Source organism: Tursiops truncatus, chromosome 18 (assembly GCF_011762595.2).
Source record: "Tursiops truncatus isolate mTurTru1 chromosome 18, mTurTru1.mat.Y, whole genome shotgun sequence".
NCBI lineage: Eukaryota > Metazoa > Chordata > Mammalia > Artiodactyla > Delphinidae > Tursiops > Tursiops truncatus.
Genome location: NC_047051.1, coordinates 61,135,170 through 61,155,597, shown reverse-complemented (window position 1 = coordinate 61,155,597; position 20,428 = coordinate 61,135,170).

Here is a 20,428-nt window from a genome sequence, read left to right as displayed (position 1 = left end):
AAAACCATTAAAGAAAGCCAGAACTGGACAGTAGTTAAATGGTAAAAATATTTATTCTGGAACTGTTGCAATAAGAGAAAAGAGATCTCAATATAGAACTGAGCTCAATTCTGAATACAGCATGGACAAACGGAGGTTCCTACCCGAGTAGTAGGGTGGAAGTCTGAGGAAAGGACATTACCAAGAGGAAACATCAGAGGCAAAGGGGGAATTCTGGTTAAACAGATTTGACTGGAACACTGAGGGAAGGTCAGGGTGATCACCTGTCACCTGGGAGATGAAGAATGTCATCACATACAGAGCTTGATCAGATATTGAGGGTAAGGGATTCTAACTAGACTGATTGAGCAATGTTCCTGCTATAATTGGGTGATTCAAGCCCAAGAAAACTGGATGCCAAGTTCAAGGCCTAGAGGTCTTAAAGCAGCTTGAATTAAGTTTAGTCAAGGAGAGAGTCTTTGTCGGAACCGTTTTTAAAAAAGGAGGACAAGAAGTTGCCTCTCACTCCCGAACCCTTTCCCTCTTTCTTTTTGAGCTATAAAACCATGATTTCCCAACATGATTGAATATTTTCATATTTGTACCTAAACATAGAGCACAAAAGGAGTTTGCTCATTATTCACTGTGTCAGATTAATTTTACCTTCAACTGTTTTTAGCACCAAATTTGTTTGCATGTCCTTAGTCTCCATAGTTTGTGAATACACTTTACAGTTACAATTAATGACATAAAAATAATGGAGGAAGAACTATTTCCTATTTCTAGTATGACTAGGAAGACAACACACTGGTTTCCCTCACACTCAAAAATAAAACTGGTTTTATGACTCTGTGGCAAGGCTTGAACCAAGAATGTAACTTTTCCATAATCACTCTGTGTTAGGCTCCTAACCTCCACAGTGGAGAATTCTGCCTGAATATATCTGAATAATTCCCCACACTCTTCATATCTTCTTCACTTCTTCCAAACAGTTCAAGCCCAAGTGACTTTGGGTTGTTCACTCGTTACAACAGGAAGCCTTGACTTGGGATTAGGTTACTCTGAAATATTGTCTAGACTAACTCAATTTTACAGGATCAGAGTGCACTTGAAGTTCACTTTATAGCTATGCAGAATATGTATTTCTAATTTCTACTTGATGGTTTTATTTTTCCCCATCATAACTGAGAATTTTAATTCTGTGTCTGAAGAATTATACCATACAAAGTTCCCTCAAAGCCATTTGGCATGAAGTACTGCCCATTAGAAGTAAGCTGAGCATTCTGAATATATATTATTCATCTCTCAAGGGGACAGCCTTTCTCAGTAGATCATAATTTGAAGACCTACTACTACTGTGATTAATATGGCTCCTCCCAATCAGTATCTGAAATAAATGCAAATAGCCACAGTCAAACAATTACTTAAAGTTTTCATTTAAAAACCTTTCTAGTAAGAAAACAAATATACAGTAAAGGTTACACAGCTCTGGCTGACAGACCCTCAGATGGATGGACCTATTACAGTCTATCCAAACAGGAAGGCCAGGTCACTCATTAAACCATTGTCAATAAAAATGATGAGATGGGCTTTGTCCCAAGGACTGATGGCTAGATAATTTGACAAAAGGACAGAGAAGAATTGTGAAAAACCAGGAGATCAATGGCTATTAATTTAAAGGTAACACATATCCTAGAATGAAACAGTTTAGGTGGCTATGTAGGATAATTACCATTTTCAATTAGCTGACATTTCACATAGCTTTGGGACTATAGCAAGACAATAACACTCAGCATCTAATCTCAGCTCTGCCTTTTGTCACTGATCTCCTGGTATTACTTCAAAGGCAAAGCCAATACTTTGTGAGCAATGGCTTTCTTTGTCATAAACAGCAAGAAATACAGAGAGTTCAAAGGAAGTTCAAGTGATATACACCCTTAAACAAACTATCTCATGTTAATACTTCCCTGAGTGATTACTTTTTCCTGGCCATTTCACTAATAAGTAAGTGCTTTTAATGCAATAGGCAGTAATTTTATTTTATTATGATGATATCATAAAAATAGTAGGGAAATAGAAATTCCAATATGTAGATTTCTATCCCATCAGTATGTATATAATTTACATAATCAGTTTCCCCCCACTATATTGTAAAACTTAAATATTCACTTCCATTTACCTGAGATGTTTTAAATTTGAAAATGTAATAAAATATTACTTGTAGTTTAAAACGAATCAGCTATTTCCTATTTGAAATAATATTCTCTAATTTGTTTAAGAGAATATATAATAATATTGATGTGGGTCATTTGTTTTAGAAAGCTCAGTCAGCCAGAGCACCAGGCCATTAGTCCAGAGACATAGGTTTGACTTTGTTTTGTGGCTCGTATGATGTGTACTTAGTCCTCTACCAAATACAAGACATAAATCACAAAGCTGGAGAGAAACAGGGTACGAAAATGTAAACACAGCATTATACCCGTTACTACTGAAACACAAAACTCAAAGTCCATATCTTACTTATGGTCATTGGTCAGCACATCATGTCTGTGTTTGAGACACCAGTAATAACTGAAAATAGAAATGTGCAAAAATATCTTAAAAGTTACAGCTATGATAAAGATCCAGACAACTAAAGAAATCAGATGGTATATGCTTTCCAGACCACAATCCTTGGAATGTAGATGGGACATACTACTCTATTTTACTTTGTAATTTTTATTAGAAACATCGTGTCTATTTTTGACAGTTTTTCTTAACCAGGCAAACGGTCAATGCTTTAGGTCAATCTTTTCTTTCGGTATTGATACTACTATGGTCTGAATGTTTGTGTCCCCCCAAAATTCATGTTATGAAACTCTAACCCCCAAAGTGAAAGTAGCACATGAGAGTGGACCCCTCATGAATGGGACGAGCGCTTATACAAGATCCCCAAACACAACCTTCCCCCTTTTGCCATGTGAGGGCATAGTAAAAAGACGACTGTCTAGGAAGTAGGCCCCCACCAGACATTGACTATACACCAGCACCTTGACCTTTCGAGTCTTCAGAACTATGAGAAATATATTTCTGCTGTTTATAAGCCACACAATTTATGTTATATTTTCTAGCAGCTTGAAAGGACTAAGATATCAAGTGCAACTGTCTAAGTATGAAGAGTCAATCATAAATAAGGTACTTACCAACTGCATTGCTTTGTTCACACAAAATTTCTGAACTGCAGTATAATTTTATATGCTTCTTAACATTTTAATTTCACACCCTTCCGAGCCATGATGATATTGTCAATTAAGTAAGCCATTAACGAAATTGGAGAATCCTCAGACATAACATTGCAGTACAAGTTACAATTAATTCTGACTTGATAATGTCTGACATGCTTCCACTCACAAAATTTATCTTACTATAGCCCAAGCAGTCTATGTCACTTTTTGTTCCCTTTATATCCACCTACAAAAAACAAAGTAAAATCATTTAAAATCTAAGAATTAAATGTATGTCAAACCTTTTATGTACTGAAAAGTGTTATTCCATGGACCCTAACTTCCTAGCCTCTGAACAAGTCGCATGATTTGGGGCAAAAGGCAAGAGGTATTGGATCTTTTATATAAAACTGCCTAAGAAAATCTGAGGGCCTTTTATAAAAAAGAAGGGCCCCATACTTATTGAGAAACTTTAGGTGAACTAATCCACATTCAACCTTCACAACAACCTCACTATCTTGAAATCTCCAACAGGCCAGAGACAGGGTCAGTTTTGCTCAAAATTCTATTTCTAAGCATCCAGAAAAGGGCCTAAAAAGAGACCAAACTTTCAGTAAATACTCTCACAAAGGGAAGAGGAGGTACATAAAAGGAAAATTGAACTTGGTATTATTATACTCATCTTGATGAAAAAGCCGAAATAAAGAGAGAATAAATCTCAAGATCACACTGTGAAGAAGTAACGGGCCAAGAATTCAAATTCTGATGTGTCAGCATCTAAAACCCATCCTTTCTACACTAAAATATTCCCCCTTTATATATGGATCATGTTACTTTCCATTTGCAAAACCCTGACCATGACTTCATTCATGCTAGCCACCAACTAAGAGGGTGACAATTACCTAGAAGCTAAGTCAGAAGAGAAAAATGATTGAACAGATATTCTGTCAATATATTTCTGCATCTATTATTTTCTATAGTAACAGAAGCACCTATTCTGGTGAGGCTGGAACAGGTGGGCACTTAGTTCAACCCCCAGCTGCACATTCAGTGTCTCATGGTGGATCAAGTATATAAATGCCTCTGCTTCTTCACTGTGATCTGACACACACACATTCACACACATCTTCACGAATGTCATTTTTTAGATAATCAAGTATTCATAAAATTGTTTTAACATCTCAGCAAAAGAACCCACTAACACCTGCAACTCCTTGCAATCTCCCCAATTACTCAGTATTTTTTTAAATAAATAACTCTCTGCCAGTCAATTAACTAGTTTTCATGCTCTGGCTGAATACAGTGTTCACCCCTTATTATCCATGCAAACTAAGGTCTCCACGTTTCCAGCCCTGGCTGGTGTACCTATAAAGAGGGAGAGACAAGTAACCAAATAAGCCCAGCGTGCTCCCCTGGAGCATCCCTTTCTATTCTGATGCCCGGAAAGTAATGATCACTTCCACCTGCATGCTGTTCCTGAAATTTCACCTCCAGGTTGGACAAAAATGCCTTCACTCCTTCTTTTTAGTAGAGCTCAGAGAATCTGGTATATTCAAAGATGTGTTAAAAAAATACTATCAAAGAAAATAAAATAAAAATAAATAAGGAAATATAAGCAAATTAATAAATGAGCTTAGTTTACCTGTTTCTAATCCTCCCTTTATAACTAATTCTAGATCTCATTTTCATACCATTTTCTACACTCCGGCTCAGAGCAATGCTCACACTTTAGCCCAAGAGGGCTTGGCCACCACTGAGGACAGTGTGTCAGTCTGGCTGCAAGGAGAGGGCTCTTTGTTCTCCCCACCATGTGACCATCTCCAATCCTTAACATTTCCAAGGCAAAGTTAGGAAAACGCCTCTTCTTCACCAACCTGTCTCCCTCCATTTTAATCTCTCATCAGAGGAACTAGTTTCTTCTCCCACATGATCAGTAGATCTTTAATAGTTAATAAAAATGGAAGTTCTTTGTCAAGTTTCTAACATCTAAAGTGCCAAATAAGCTTCTCAACATCCTTTAAGTACATAAGGACACTAATACTTACACATACATGTTAATAGAATGTCCTTGTGTCACTGTGAAGGTTAAAGCTGCATAATCAGAGGCTTTCAAACCTACCCACAATAACCAAAATGATTTTTTTCTTTTTTTCTTTTTTTAAGTGGTATAAGAATGATTGGAATGAGAAAGCTACTGCTTAGCAGTGGTCAAGGGACGAAGATGCTGAATAGAAAGGTCAGTGTGAGGCCAAGGACATTATCCTCCATATCATGTTTTTCTCACTATTGTTGGTCTCTCTTTTCGTCTCAGAATTTTCTCTCTCCACTTCTCAGATGTTTTAGGGCCATAGGCAATCATGTGTCAGGTAAAGGAAGGAATAGGAAATAAAATATGATTGAAAATCAGTATAATGTTCATCTACTTCACAAAATACAAGTTTGAATTCCATGCAATCTGCTGTGAAATACAAATTGATTTACTGTATACATATTAATTTCCTATCTATTGTACAAGAGACCTCTTTTTATAGGACCAGTTCATATATATCCATCTCTATTTCCTGTAATTAAAAGTAATCCTTAAACTTGCCCTACTGTTGACTAAAAAATAAATAGGCTGAATGATTTAGTTCAAGCTCAGGGAAAATGACTATCTAAAAATTATTAAGAGCTCAAAAGCTCTTCCAGTTCTGCAGTATCAACCTTTGTTTTATTTAGTACCTCAATTCATTTCTGATAGTTCTCAAATATTCACTGGACTATGTTATGAATTCAGTTTTAATATTCTTAAGATCCTCTCATGATAAATATTGAAATTCTATTTCTTGTCTAAGTATGGGCTGTGAATTGAAGCATCTATATCACTGGTCCTGTGTGATATGAATTATTACAAGAAGACAGCAATGAAATTTGAATTTGGACACCATTACTTTTAAATTATCTCTTTAACCCCTAAGTGACCCCCATTGCTATTGATTACAAATTCAGGGCTTTCCAAGAGATGCAGGAAATATGGTCTTAAACATGGAAGCTATGAGTAATTTAATTCAACAAATATTTACTCAGTGTCTACCATTATTACGACACTGCACAAAAGCATGAATGCACAGTCATAAGTTAAACTCTAAAAGGACTTAAAACTCTGTACTATAAGTCAGAAATTATACAACGTGGAACAGACAGAAAGAGCCCCATAAAGGAAATTAGGAGATAAGGATTCCACTCTCAGTCATAATACTCACTATCTGAGAGGTCCTGGATAAATGATTTAACCTTTCCACTATATATTTTACAGATGAGAAAACAAAGGTTTGAACTAGTCAACCTCCAAATCCCCTTTCAACTTCCACATCCTGTGATTAGGTAATACTATAAAAATGGCATTAAACGTGGTATAGAAGTTTAGGGAGGACAGAAACCTTATGATAACCTATTTGATGTTTAAATAATGTAAGAATTTCTTTAACAAAATTCGCAACATCTGTTCATTCACTGAGACTCTAAATGTATGTTGCCAAGTCCTATGCATCTTGCCCTGTGTCAAGCACTAGAAAATCAAAAATAAATAAGACATCAAGAAACAGTTAAACAGGGCTTCCCTGGTGGCGCAGTGGTTGAGAGTCCGCCTGCTGATGCAGGGGACACAGGTTCGTGCCCCAGTATGGGAGGATCCCACATGCCACGGAGCGGCTGGGCCCGTGAGCCATGGCCGCTGAGCCTGCGCGTCCGGAGCCTGTGCTCCACAACAGGAGAGGCCACAAGAGTGAGAAGCCCGCGTACCGCAAAAAAAACAAACAGTTAAACAGACAATTTCAAGGCAGAGTATTGAGTCATGTAATAGAGACAGGACGCTATGAGCATGCTCCTAAACCACAAGGTGAAGCCACAAAAATGGTTCTCTGGAGGAAGTGAGGCTGAAGCAAAACTGAAGGAACAGCAAGGCAGGTGAAGGCTGAAGGTGGCTTTTCTAGGTGGACAGGATGTGGATACAGAATGATACCTGGTGCTTTTCAGGGCACCATGAGGAGTTCTGAATGTCTGGAGCATGACTGCAAACATAGTGAGGGGCAGATTGGTTCAAGACAGCAGAGTAGAAGTATGTGCACTCACTCCCTCTTGCAAGAGCACCAGAATCACAAGTAACAGCTGAATAATCATCGACAGGAAGACAGTGGAACTCACCAAAAAAGATACCCCACAACCAAAGACAAAGGAGAAGCTGCAAAGAGATGGTAGGAAGGGCACAATCACAGTAAAATTAAACCCCATAACCTTTGGGTGGGTGACTCACAAACTGAAGAACAATTATACCACAGAAGTCCACCCCCTGGAGTGCAGGTTCTGAGCCCTACGTCAGGCTTCCCAACCTGGGGATTCTGCAATGTGAGGAGGAATTCCCAGAGAATCAGATTTTGAAGGCTAGAGGGATTTGACTGCAGGACTTTGAAAGGTCTGGGGGAAACAGAGACTTCACTCTTGGAGGGCACACACAAAGCAGTGTGCACATCAGGACCAAGGGTGAAGGAGCAGTGACCCCATAGGAGACTGAACCAGACGTACCTGCTTGTGTTGGAGGGTGTCCTGCAGAGGTGGGAGGCAGCAGTGGCTCATGGTGGGGAGAAGGGCAATGGCAGCAGAAGTTTTGGGAAGTACTCCTTATTGTGAGCCCTCCCAAAGCGAACCGTTAGCCCCACCAAAGGGTCTGTAGGCTCCAGTGCTAGGTCGCCTCAGGCTAAACAACCAACAGGTAGGGAACTCAGCCTCACCCATCAGCAGAAAAGTGGATTAAAGTTTTACTGAGCTCTACCCACCAGAGCAACACCCAGCTTTACCCACCACCAGTCCCTCCCATCAGGAAGCTTGCACAAGGCGCTTAGATAGTCTCATCCACCAGAGGGCAGACAGTAGAAGAAGAACTACAACACTGTAGCCTGTGGAATGAAAACCACAGTCACAGAAATGAAAAGGCAGAGGACTGTGTACCAAATGAAGGAACAAGATAAAACTCAAGAAAAACAACTAAATGAGTGGAGCTAGGCAACCTTCCATAAAAGAATTCAGAAAAATGATAGTGAAGATGATCCAGGACCTTGGAAAAAGAATGGAGGCAAATATCGAGAAGAAGCAAGAAATGATTAACAAAGACCTAGAAGAATTAAAGAACAGGGCTTCCCTGGTGGCGCAGTGGTTGAGAGTCCACCTGCTGATGCAGGGGATGTGGTTTCGTACCCTGGTCTGGGAAGATCCCACATGCCACTGAGCGGCTGGGCCTGTGAGCCATGGCCACCGAGCCTGTGCATCTGGAGCTTGTGCTCCGCAACGGGAGAGGCCAACGCACTGAGAGGCCTGTGTACCGCAAAAAAATAAATAAATAAAGAATTAAACAACAAATACCTAGAAGAATTAAAGAACAAACAAAGATGAACAATACAATAACTGAAATGAAAAATACACTACAAGGATTCAATAGCAGAATAACTGAAGCAGAACAGATAAGTGACCTGGAAGACAGAATGGTGGAATTCACTGCTGCGGAACAGAATAAAGAAAAAACAATTAAAAGAAATGAAGACAGCCTAAGAGACCTCTGGGACAACACTGGCATTGTAGGGGTCCCAGAAGAAGAGAAAGAGAAAGGACCCAAGAAAATATTTGAAGAGATTATAGGTGAAAACATCCTTAACATGGGAAAAGAAATAGCCACCCAAGTGCAGCAAGTGCAGAGTCCCAGGGGGGATAAATGCAAGGAGAAATACTCCAAGACACATAGCAACGAAACGACAAAAATTAAAGACAAACAAAAATTATTAAAAGCAACAAGGGATAAACAACAAATAACATAAACAGGAATTCCTGTAAGGTTAACAGCTGATTTCTCAGCAGAAACTCTACAAGCCAGAAGGGAGTGGCACCGTATATTTAAAGTGATGAAAGGGAAGAACCTACAACCAACATTACTCTACCCGGCAAGGATCTCATTCAGATTCGATGGGAAAAAAAGCTTAACAGACAAGCCAAAGCTAAGAGAATTCAGCACCACCAAACCAGCTCTACAACAAATGCTAAAGGAACTTCTCTAAGTGGGAAACACAAGAGAAGAAAAGGACCTACAAAAACAAACCCAAAACAATTAAGAAAATGGTCATAGGAACATACATATCAATAATTACCTTAAATGTAAATGGATTAAATGCTCTGAACAAAAGACACAGGCTCGCTGAATGGATACAAAAACAAGACCCATATATATGCTGTTTACAAGAGACCCACTTCAGACCTAGGGACACATAGAGACCGCAAGTGAGGGGATGGAAAAAGATTACATGCAAACAGAAATCAAAAGAAAGCTGGAGTAGCAATACTCATATCAGATAAAAAAGACTTTAAAGAATGTTACAAGAGACAAGGAAAGACACTACATAATGATCAAGGGATCAATCCAAGAAGAAGACATAACAATTATAAATATATATGCACCCCACATAGGAGCAACTCAATACATAAGGTGAATGCTAACAGCTATAAAAGAGGAAATCAACAGTAACACAATAATAGTGGAGACTTTAACACCTCACTTACAACAATGGACAGATCATCCAGACAGAAAATTAATAAGGAAACACAAGCTTTAAATGACACAATAGACCAGATAGATTTAATTGATATTTATAAGACACTCCAACTGAAAACAGCAGATTACACTTTCTTCTCAAGTGCACATGGAACATTCTCCAGGATAGATCACATCTTGCATCACAAATCAAGCCTTGGTAAATTTAATAAAAACTGAAGTCATACCAAGCATCTTTTCAGACCACAATGCTATGAGATTAGAAATCAGTTACAGTGAAAAAAAAGGAAAAAACCCCACAAACACAAGGAGGCTAAACAATACATTACTAAATAACCAAGAGATCACTAAAGAAATCAAAGAGGAAACCAGAAAATACCTAGAGACAAATGCCAATGAAAACACGATGACCCAAAACCTACACGATGCAGCAAAAGCAGTTCTAAGAGGGAAGTTTATAGCAATACAATCCTACCTCAAGAAACAAGAAAAATCTCAAATAAACAATCTCACCTTACACCTAAAGGAAGGAGAGAAAGAACAAACAAAACCCAAAGTTAGTATAAGGAAAGAAATCATAAAGATCAGAGCAGAAATAAATGAAATAGAAACAAAGAAAACAGTAGCAAAGATCAATAAAACTAAAAGGTGGTTCTTTGAGAAGATAAAAAAATTGATAAACCTTTAGCCAGACTCATCAAGAAAAAGAGGGAGAAGACTCAAATCAATAAAATTAGAAATGAAAAAGGAGAAGATACGATGGAAACTACAGAAATACAAAGCATCCTAACAGACTACTACAAGCAACTCTATGCCAATAAAATGGACAAGCTGGAAAAAAAAGGACAAATTCTTAGAAAGGTGTAACCTTCCAAGACTACCTGGAAGAAACAGAAAATAAGAACAGACAAATCATAAGTAATGGAATTAAAACTGTGATTAAAAATCTTCCAACAAACACAAGTCCAGGAGCAGATGGGTCACAGGTGAATTCCATCAAACATTTAGTGAAGAGCTAACACCCATCCTTCTCAAACTCTTCAAAAAAATTGCAGAGGAGGGAACACTCCCAAACTCATTCTATAAGGCCACCTTCACCCTGATAGCAAAACTAGACAAAGATACTACAAAAAAAGAAAATTACAGATCAGTATCACTGATGAATATAGATGCAAAAATTCTCAACAAAATACTAGCAAACAGAATCCAGCAACACATTAAAAGGATCATACACCATGATCAAGTGGGGTTTATCCCAGGGATGTAAGGATTCTTCAATATACACAAATCAATGTGATCCAAAGTGAAGAATAACAAAGTGAAGAATAAAAACAACAAAGTGAATAAAATAATAAAAATAACAAAGTGAAGAATAAAAACCATATGATCATCTCAATAGACGCAGAAAAAGCTTTTGACAAAATTCAACAGCAATGTATGATAAAAATTCTCCAGAGTGTGGGCAAAAAGGGAACCCACCTCAACAAAATAAAGACAATATATGACAAACCCACAGCAAACATCATTCTCAATGGTGAAAAACTGGAACCATTTCCACTAAGATCAGGAACAAGACAAGGATGTCCATTCTCACCACTGTTATTCAACATAGTTTTGAAAGTCCTAGCCACGGCAATTGGAGAATAAAAAGAAATAAAAGGAATACAAATTGGAAAAGAAGAAGTAAAACTGTCACTGTTTGCACATGACACAATACTATACATAGAGAATCCTAAAGATGCTACCAGAAAACTACTAGAGCTAATCAATGAATTTGGTACAGTAGCAGGATACAAAGTTAATGCACAGAAATCTCTTGCATTCCTATACACTAATGATGAAAAGTCTTAAAGGGAAATTAAAGAAAAACTCCCATTTACCACTGCAACAAAAAGAATAAAATACCTAGGAATAAACCTACCTAAAGAGACAAAAGATCTGTATGCAGAAACTATAAGACACTGATGAAAAATTAAAGATGAAACAAACAGATGGAGAGATATTTCATGTTCTTGGATTGGAAGAATCAACATTGTGAAAATCACTATACTACCCACAGCAATCTATAGATTTAATGCAATCGCTATCAAACTACCAACTGCATTTTTCACAGGACTAGAACAAAAAAATCTTAAAATTTGTATGGAGACACAAGAGATCCCGAACTGCCAAAGCCATCTTGAGGGAAGAAAACGGAACTGGAGGAACCAGTCCCTGACTTCAGATTACACTACAAAGCTACAGTAATCAAGACAATATGGTACTAGCACAAAAACAAAAATATAGATCAATGGAACAGGATAGAAAGCCCAGACATAAACCCACGCACCTATGGTCAACTAATCTGACAAAGCAGGCAAGGATACACAATGGAGAAATGACAGTTTCATCAATAAGTGGTGCTGGGAAAACTTGACAGCTACATGTAAAAGAATGAAATTAGAATACTCCCTAACACCATACACAAAAATAAACTCAAAATGGATTCAAGACCTAAATGTAAGGTTGGACATTATAAAACTCTTAGAGGATTACATAGGAAGAACAATCTTTGACATAAATCACAGCAAGATGTTTTTTGACCCACCTCCTAGAGAAATGGAAATTAAAAAAATAAACAAATGGGACCTAATGAAACTTAAAAGCTTTTGCACAGCAAAGGGAACCATAAACAAGATGAAAAGACAATCCTCAGAATGGGAGAAAGTATTTGCCAACGAATGAAAGGACAAAGGATTAATCTCCAAAATATATAAATTGCTCATGCAGCTCAATATTAAAAAGACAAACAACCCAATCAAAAAATGGGCAGAATGGGCTTCCCTGGTGGCGCAGTGGTTGACAATCTGCCTGCCAATGCAGGGGACATGGGTTCGAGCCCTGGTCTGGGAGGATCCCGCATGCTGCGGAGCAACTGGGCCTGTGAGCCACAATTACTGAGCCTGCGCGTCTGGAGCCTGTGCTCCGCAACAAGAGAGACCGCGATAGTGAGAGGCTCGCGCACCGCGATGAAGAGTGGCCCCCACTTGCCGCAACTGGAGAAAGCCCGCACGCAGAAACGAAGACCCAACACAGCCATAAATAAATAAATAAATAAAATTTAAAGAAAAAAAGGGCAGAAGACCTAAATATATGTTTCTCCAAAGAAAACACACAGATGGCCAAGAAGCACATGAAAAGCTGCTCAAAATCACTAATTATTAGAGAAATGCAAATCAAAAGTACAATGAGGTATCACCTCACACTAGTCAGAATGGCCATCATCAGAAAATCTACAAACAATAAATGCTGGAGAGGGTGTGGAGAAAAGGGAACCCTCTTGCACTGTTGGTGGGAATGTAAATTGGTGCAGCCACTACGGAGAACAGTATGGAGGTTCCTTAAAAAACTAAAAATAGAACTACCATATGACCCAGCAATCCCACTACTGGGCATATACTCTGAGAAAACCATAATTCAGAAAGAGTCATGTACCACAATTTTCATTGCAGCACTATTTACAATAGCCAGGACATCTAATCAACCTAAGTGTCCATTGACAGATGAATGGATAAAGAAGATGTGGCACATATATATATAATGGAATATTACTCAGCCATAAAAAGAAATGAAATTGAGTTATTTGTAGTGAGGTGGATGGACCTAGAGACTGTCACACAGAGTGAAGTAAGTCAGAAAGAGAAAAACAAACACCGTGTGTGTGTATATATATATATATATATATATATATATATAATCTAAAAAAAAATGCTTCTGAAGAACCTAGGGGCAGGACAGGAATAAAGACGCAGATGTCGAAAATGGACTTGAGGACAGAGGGATGGGGTAGGGTAAGCTGGGATGAAGTGAGAGAGTGACATTGACCTATGGACACTACCAAATGTAAAATAGATAGTGGGAAGCAGCTGCATAGCACAGGCAGATCAGCTCTGTGCTTTGTGACTACCTAGAGGGGTGGGATAGGGAGGGTGGGAGGGGTACAGAAGAGGGAAGAGATATGGGCATATATGTATACATATAGCTGATTCACTTTGTTATACAGCAGAAATTAACAACACTGTAAAGCAATTATACTCCAATAAAGATGTAAAAAAAATATCACAACAGATTCAGGGTCCTGTACTTTCCACACACTTCTACTCTTGGGACATTGAGCAAGTTATTTTACTTCTCTGGATTTCAGTTCCCTCACCTATGAAATGGGAAGTAATAATAGAATCTATATCATATATTTATTTTGAGTATATATGAGAATTAAATAGAAGAATGCACAATGTCTGTAGAACAGCAAGCTATACTTAATAAATGCTCACCCTTTACATCTATTGGGATAGCCTTTTCTCTACTATCTTGTACTTAGCAATAAGCATATGGAACTAAAAAGGAAAAAAAAATCTAGCCAGACTCACCTGTAAACATAAACTTATATTGTTATATTCCTATGTGCTTAGATTTCCAATGCAATTATTCTGGAGTCATTCTGGGCTTCCTTTCTTAAGGTAAAGATGAGTTTCTGTCTGTTATCCCTTCCCACTCTTTGTCTGCAAATAACACTGAGCATGCCTGAAAAGCTCAGAAGATAAAGGTGAAATGAATGGTTCAAGGTCCTCATTAGCTCTCTAAGCAGTTTGATGATGTTCAAACAAACTTCTAAGAGTTTCTTCAAAAGCCACTTAAGAAAGGCTGGGCCACATATCACATCATGAAGTATTACTGACAGATGGAAACTGGAATTGCAGTCCTACCGTTGGGAAATGGAGGCCTCTTCCTTCAGCTTTTATTAGAAAGGACAGCCCAAGTGGCTTGAAGCCTACTTAGTATGGTGGACACCAAACCTTCAATGAACACCTCATACTTGGTACCCTCTTGCAGCCTCTCAATTGAATCAAAGTGTAATCTGCCTCATTTTCAGAAGGAACAATACTCTACTCACTGATGAATCTTTGCTCAATGGTGTTTATGCCAGCTTTATTTAGTTTTTTAAACTTTAACTCAATATCCCACATCAGGAACCACAGAATTTCCAGTGACCACCATTCTGCTCTTCACCACTGTTTAAACCTTCAAGGAGAGATTGAGCAAGAGAAAAATAAAACTTTATCACTTATTTATTACTGCATCATTGGCTTTTGTTTAGAAGAGAAATCAGCTATGGTCAAAAGCCCTGGTTGTTATTGCTTCTATAAACTGTACATTTTACAGCCACGGTAAGATGGAGATGTAGCAAGAATAGTATACTGAAAGATCAAAATCTCAAGTGATATATCGTAAATCATTGTTTTAATCCTACTTTCTTTAATTCACACCATAATGGTCTGAGACTATTTAGAGATGAACTGAATGCATAAACTTCTCTGAAAGTAAATGGGGAGATCAGTCTTTATTACTTGATGGGGTGATTTTATATACAAAAACTAGGACAGACTCATGGTTGAGTTATCAATCTAAGGCTTATTTTTGCTATCATTAAAACCACTGTTTTCCAAAGCATTCTAAGTAAGTTTGCCCAGATATGCAAGGTTATTTCACTGCTGAAATTATCCTAGTGGCCACATAGGGTGACTTTACTGTTTAAGATGAATGGGTTTTTTTTTTTTGTTTTGCGGTACGCGGACCTCTCACTGCTGTGGCCTCTCCCGCTGCGGAGCACAGGCTCCGGACGCGCAGGCTCAGCGGCCATGGCTCACGGGCCCAGCCGCTCCGCGGCATGTGGGATCTTCCCGGACCGGGGCACGAACCCGTATCCCCTGCATCAGCAGGCGGACTCTCAACCACTGCAGCACCAGGGAAGCCCAAGATGAATGTTTTTTAAGGATCATCTTTGGGCTAAAGTTTTGTGATAAAATCCCCTCTGCCGTAGGTGTGGAACTCGGGTTTTTTGTTTTTTTTTTTTTTTATCAGCTCTTTTTCAAATGCTGAAATGAAATGAAAATGACTTTTTGAGGAAAAAAAACAGCAGAGTTTTGCCTGAAGAAATCTCAGTGATTCAATCCATGTAGAAATGATGTAGCCATCCACTTCAGGAATAATAGATAAATAAATCATGGTTAGGTTTCAAGTCTCAAAACAGTATTGACTCTATAGGAACTCATCTAATTTGTAAAGTATATAGAATATCTCTCCCTGAGTATGATAAAATATAAACACTAGGTCAAGTGAAATCACACTGTCGAATTGTTTGACATCCAACTAAAAATTCATGTTGAAATAAATTTCATGTAGCCTAATTCAAAGAAAAAAATCTACTCATCTTTTTCTTTAGAGTCTGTATTCCACCCATATGTGAGATTATTTCATCAGAAGCAATATTCCATTAGAACTGCTTGAATGTTAGAAAAGTTTCATAAAAATGTCTTCCATAACTGTTATAGAAATTGTTGTTAATAGCATATGCACTTGTACAGTGTTTGTGTTCCATGTCTCAAAGGTTCATGTGAGAATTTTATTTCAGAATTGACTGCATATTAAATTATGTTTGACCCTCAAAAACCTGATAGTACTTCTACTTTTTTGGAGGAGAATAAATTTGCAAATTCTGGTTTCTCTCCTTACACTGGCTGCTGGGTAACACAGGAGTGAATATGCCACCTGTTACAGTCACTTTACTAGTCATTGTTATCAGCATATTTGCCTCATTCCATTATGTTTATTCTGAACACATGTAACATTTAAATATATATGTTTATATATAAAGATTATAGGTTTAGATATATAAATATATATGTAAATCTATATATATCTACATAATTATAATTTTGGGTAAGGGATAGAGTACCAACAAACAAATATATATTGGTTGTAATTCTAATTGTCATGATATACTATATAATTAAATGCTTTAATATGACTTTCAGAAATTGTTTCTATTATTAATGACATGCATAATCAATATCAATATTATGCAATACATAACTTCAAATTTCTCTGCCGTGCTAAGTGGAATACATTTTATACCACACAGGTTGTAGTGTAGAGTTGTGGAGGCCATGCACTGCTTAACTCCACAGGTTCCACTAATCTCATAGTCTAAAATAGCACCACTTGGGCTTGTCCCATGCATAAGCAATGTGACTGAATGTTGGTCACATTATGTGTAAGTGCACAGCTCTCCAAAGAAACTCAGTAAGGTTGTAATGTATTAAGGCATTCTTGACTCTGAATCCATCTCTGAACTAATCATGGTGAAATTGAGGGGAAATAAATGCAGACAATTTCCATTTATTAAAACTTCTCTGACTTCCTTTCTTTAGGACTGATGGATGAAAGTAAAGCAGCACAAAGATGACAGATTCTTACTAAAAATTTATGGATTTTGTGATTTATTTACCCATAAATTTATTCCTGACTCTATAAACATGTTTCTGCAAGATCTATCTCTAACTGTTTGGTGTAAAAATATGGAAATTTTCACAGCAGACATAAAAGATAGACTCGTTAATAAAAATTTAAGTAGGCATCATTTGATACAATTGGTTCACATGGATAGAGTGGGCCTTAAGCAATGCATAAAAATCAGTATTTGAAGTAAAATAGGATAGCTGCGCTAAAGTATGAGGCGTTATGGAAATATCCTGTTCTCTCTAGTCAGACATGAGTGATACATTATGCAACTTTGACCAAGTTATTCAACCTTCTTGAATCTCATTGCCTCCTTAGAACACTGACTGATGACACCAATACTGTCCTCATCCTGCAGTTGTTAACTAGAATGATGCCTGCAAAGTAGTCAGCACTACCTAGCATTTACTAGTTATTCCCACTCCTCCTTTGAATTCAAAATGCAACAAAATATAACAGACAAGAAAATGACAATTGAGTGTGCAAAGGGCAAAGATTCCTTCTTCCTGAGAAAACCCTAAGTCCAATAAATTCAAAACAATTTAAAATTTTATTTTAATACTACACCTTAAAGGAATCAAAACTTTGGAATTAAAAAATGTGACATTTCAGAGCTAAAAAAGCTTTATGTCTTATAATTAGTAAATATTGCTTATGGAAACTTATCTGGAAAAATTAACTCTAAACTAGGGGAAATGTAAATAAAGGTTACTGAACATTATTTTGTGTATCTGTGTTAGAAGATGAACAGCACAGTATCCTATAACCGAGGAGCTCTTAAAATTAACAAGTGTCCTCTAAACGGAGATCATTTAACATGCAAATATAGTTTGAAGATCACAGTAGCTTTATCCTAAAGCAATAAAATTCCACTCATTGTGCAGTTAAAGCAGATGCTAGTGAGTGATGAGGGGGCAGTGGTAATAGGCTCTCAGAGATGGGAGCAATGTGGCAACGCTTTCCCTTTGCTATGAGGAAGATGAGACAAAGAGGTTAAGCGTCTTGTCCAAGAATCGAGTTAGGTCTTAACAGACCAGGGAGCCCATCTACTTTCTGGATATAAGGAGCAACCCAGGCAGCTGACGCTCATCGAGTGTGTAGCAGAGAACTGCAACAGGCCCAGCTCAAAGAAAACAAAATTAACATCTTCTATTGAAAACCTGATGCTCTGTTTATAACTCTATTTGTCATAAACTTTAATGAATGGTGACCTAAATCTTGGGATAATTTTGATGTTTTGCTCATGCAAATCTGGCTCATCTGAGATTCCCAGTAAAGCTCTATCCCTGCTCCTCTATTCTCTGAACCAAAACAGGTCCTGAACGGCCCTGGCACAGGTCCTTTTCACTCTGGTACTGCATATTCAAAAAATAGATACATTGTCCAGTATGCGCTCATCTTTGCCATGCTTCTTAAGAGATGCTTTGTACTTTTTTTTTTAAAAAAAACTACAACAAAAAACATTCTTTTGGGTACCTCACCCAATCATGTGGTTTTAAATACCGTCTATATTGGAACGACTCTCAGATTTATTTTTCCAGCACAGATCTCTCCCCTGAACTCTAGACTCATAGACCTAGATGGTCTACACATCTCTACATGGATGTGCAACAGGCATCTCAAATTTAACATTTTTAAAACCAAATTACTGCTCTTTTCTCCAAAAAACTGCATCTGCAGTCTGTCCTGTTTGAGTTAATCTCAACTCCATCCTTCCAATTACTCAACCCAAAGATCTGAGAGTTACCTGGACCCTTCTTTCATACTCTACACTTCATTCATCGCAAAATCCTCCACCTTCATCACGGATCTGATTCCTACCATTTTCACCACCTCTACTGACACCACGTTGGCTCACTTCACCGTCATCTCTCACCTCATATGTTACAAAGCCTCATACTTTGTGCCTTGGTTTCCACCTTGAACCCTGTGTCTAGACTCAGTGAGGAAGCCAAACAAAACGGTCCTGTGAAAATGTAAATCAGACCACATGAGTCTTCTGGCTCAAAACCCTCCAATGGCTTCCTCTGTCACTCTGATGAAATGTCCAACACTCACTCTCATTTGCAAGGCCCCACACAGTTTGGCATCCTGGTCTTTCTCTTGACTGCACTTCTGATAGTTGCCTGGTCCTTCTCTCAGGTCTAGCCACATGGGCATCCCAGCTGACCCTCAGACATTCTGGGCCTTCAGGCCTTTCCATTTGCTGTTTCCTTTACCTCTCTCTCTCAGGTCTTTCCTCAAATATCACCTAATCAGAGAGAACTTCTCTCTTAGTCTATTTGGGATGCTATAAGAAATGACCATAGCCTGAGTGGCTTAAGGAACAAATATTTATTTCTCTCAGTTCTGGAGGCTAAGAAGTCCAAGATTAAGCCACCAGCATATCTGGGGGCTGGTGAGGACCCTCTTCCTGGTGTGCAGATGGCCATCTTCTCACTGTTTCCTCATATGGTGGAGAATAGAGAGAGAGTGAATGAGCTCTATTATTTTCTCTTCTTCTAAAGGCACTAATTCCACCAATGAGGACCTCACCCTCATGATCGACTCACCTCCAAAGGCCCCCATCCACAAGTATCCTCACAGTGGAGATTAAGGTTTCCACACATGAATTTTGGGAAGACAGAGACATTCAGTCTACAGAAACTTCCCTTACCAGTCTAGTTAAAATTAAACTTCCCCTTTGGCACACTCTCTATTCCCTTTTCCTGCTTCATTTGGCTTCATAGCACTTATCATCCTTCATCACACCATGTATTTCAATTATTCTGTTATTGTCTGTCCACCTCAACCATATTATAAGCTCTATGAGGGCAGGAATTTTTGTCCATTTTATTAATTTTTACCCTTACACCTAAATCATGGCCTGAAACACAGGAAAAGCTCAATACATATTTATTGAATCAATTAATACGTTTTTCTGCTCCAAACAAATCCTCTTATTATTTTCCAATTTTCTTTCCTGTACTTTTATCTGAGCATTTTTCCTGTATATTTTGAGTCTACAGAGAATGCATTTTACTTAGTTTCACCAAGTATAAAGCTTACAGGATTTATTTCTCATTCTCCATGATGTTTCTGATTGAATTCCAGAAGAAGAAGAAAATGCTGACTTATACAGTCATGTGCATGGAGAAAATCTTACCAGTCTGTTTTTAAAACCAATTGTCTCTTCCTTTGCAATGTTTCTAAGTTTCAGTCATATTTCATAGCCTCCCAGCTAGTCTCCCTAACTCTAATACTTTTCCTGTAATACATCTTGTACCTCCTACTGGGAAAACACAACTTTTACTTATGAGACCCTGGGAATCTAGAATTCTCTATTGCATTTTTAGAT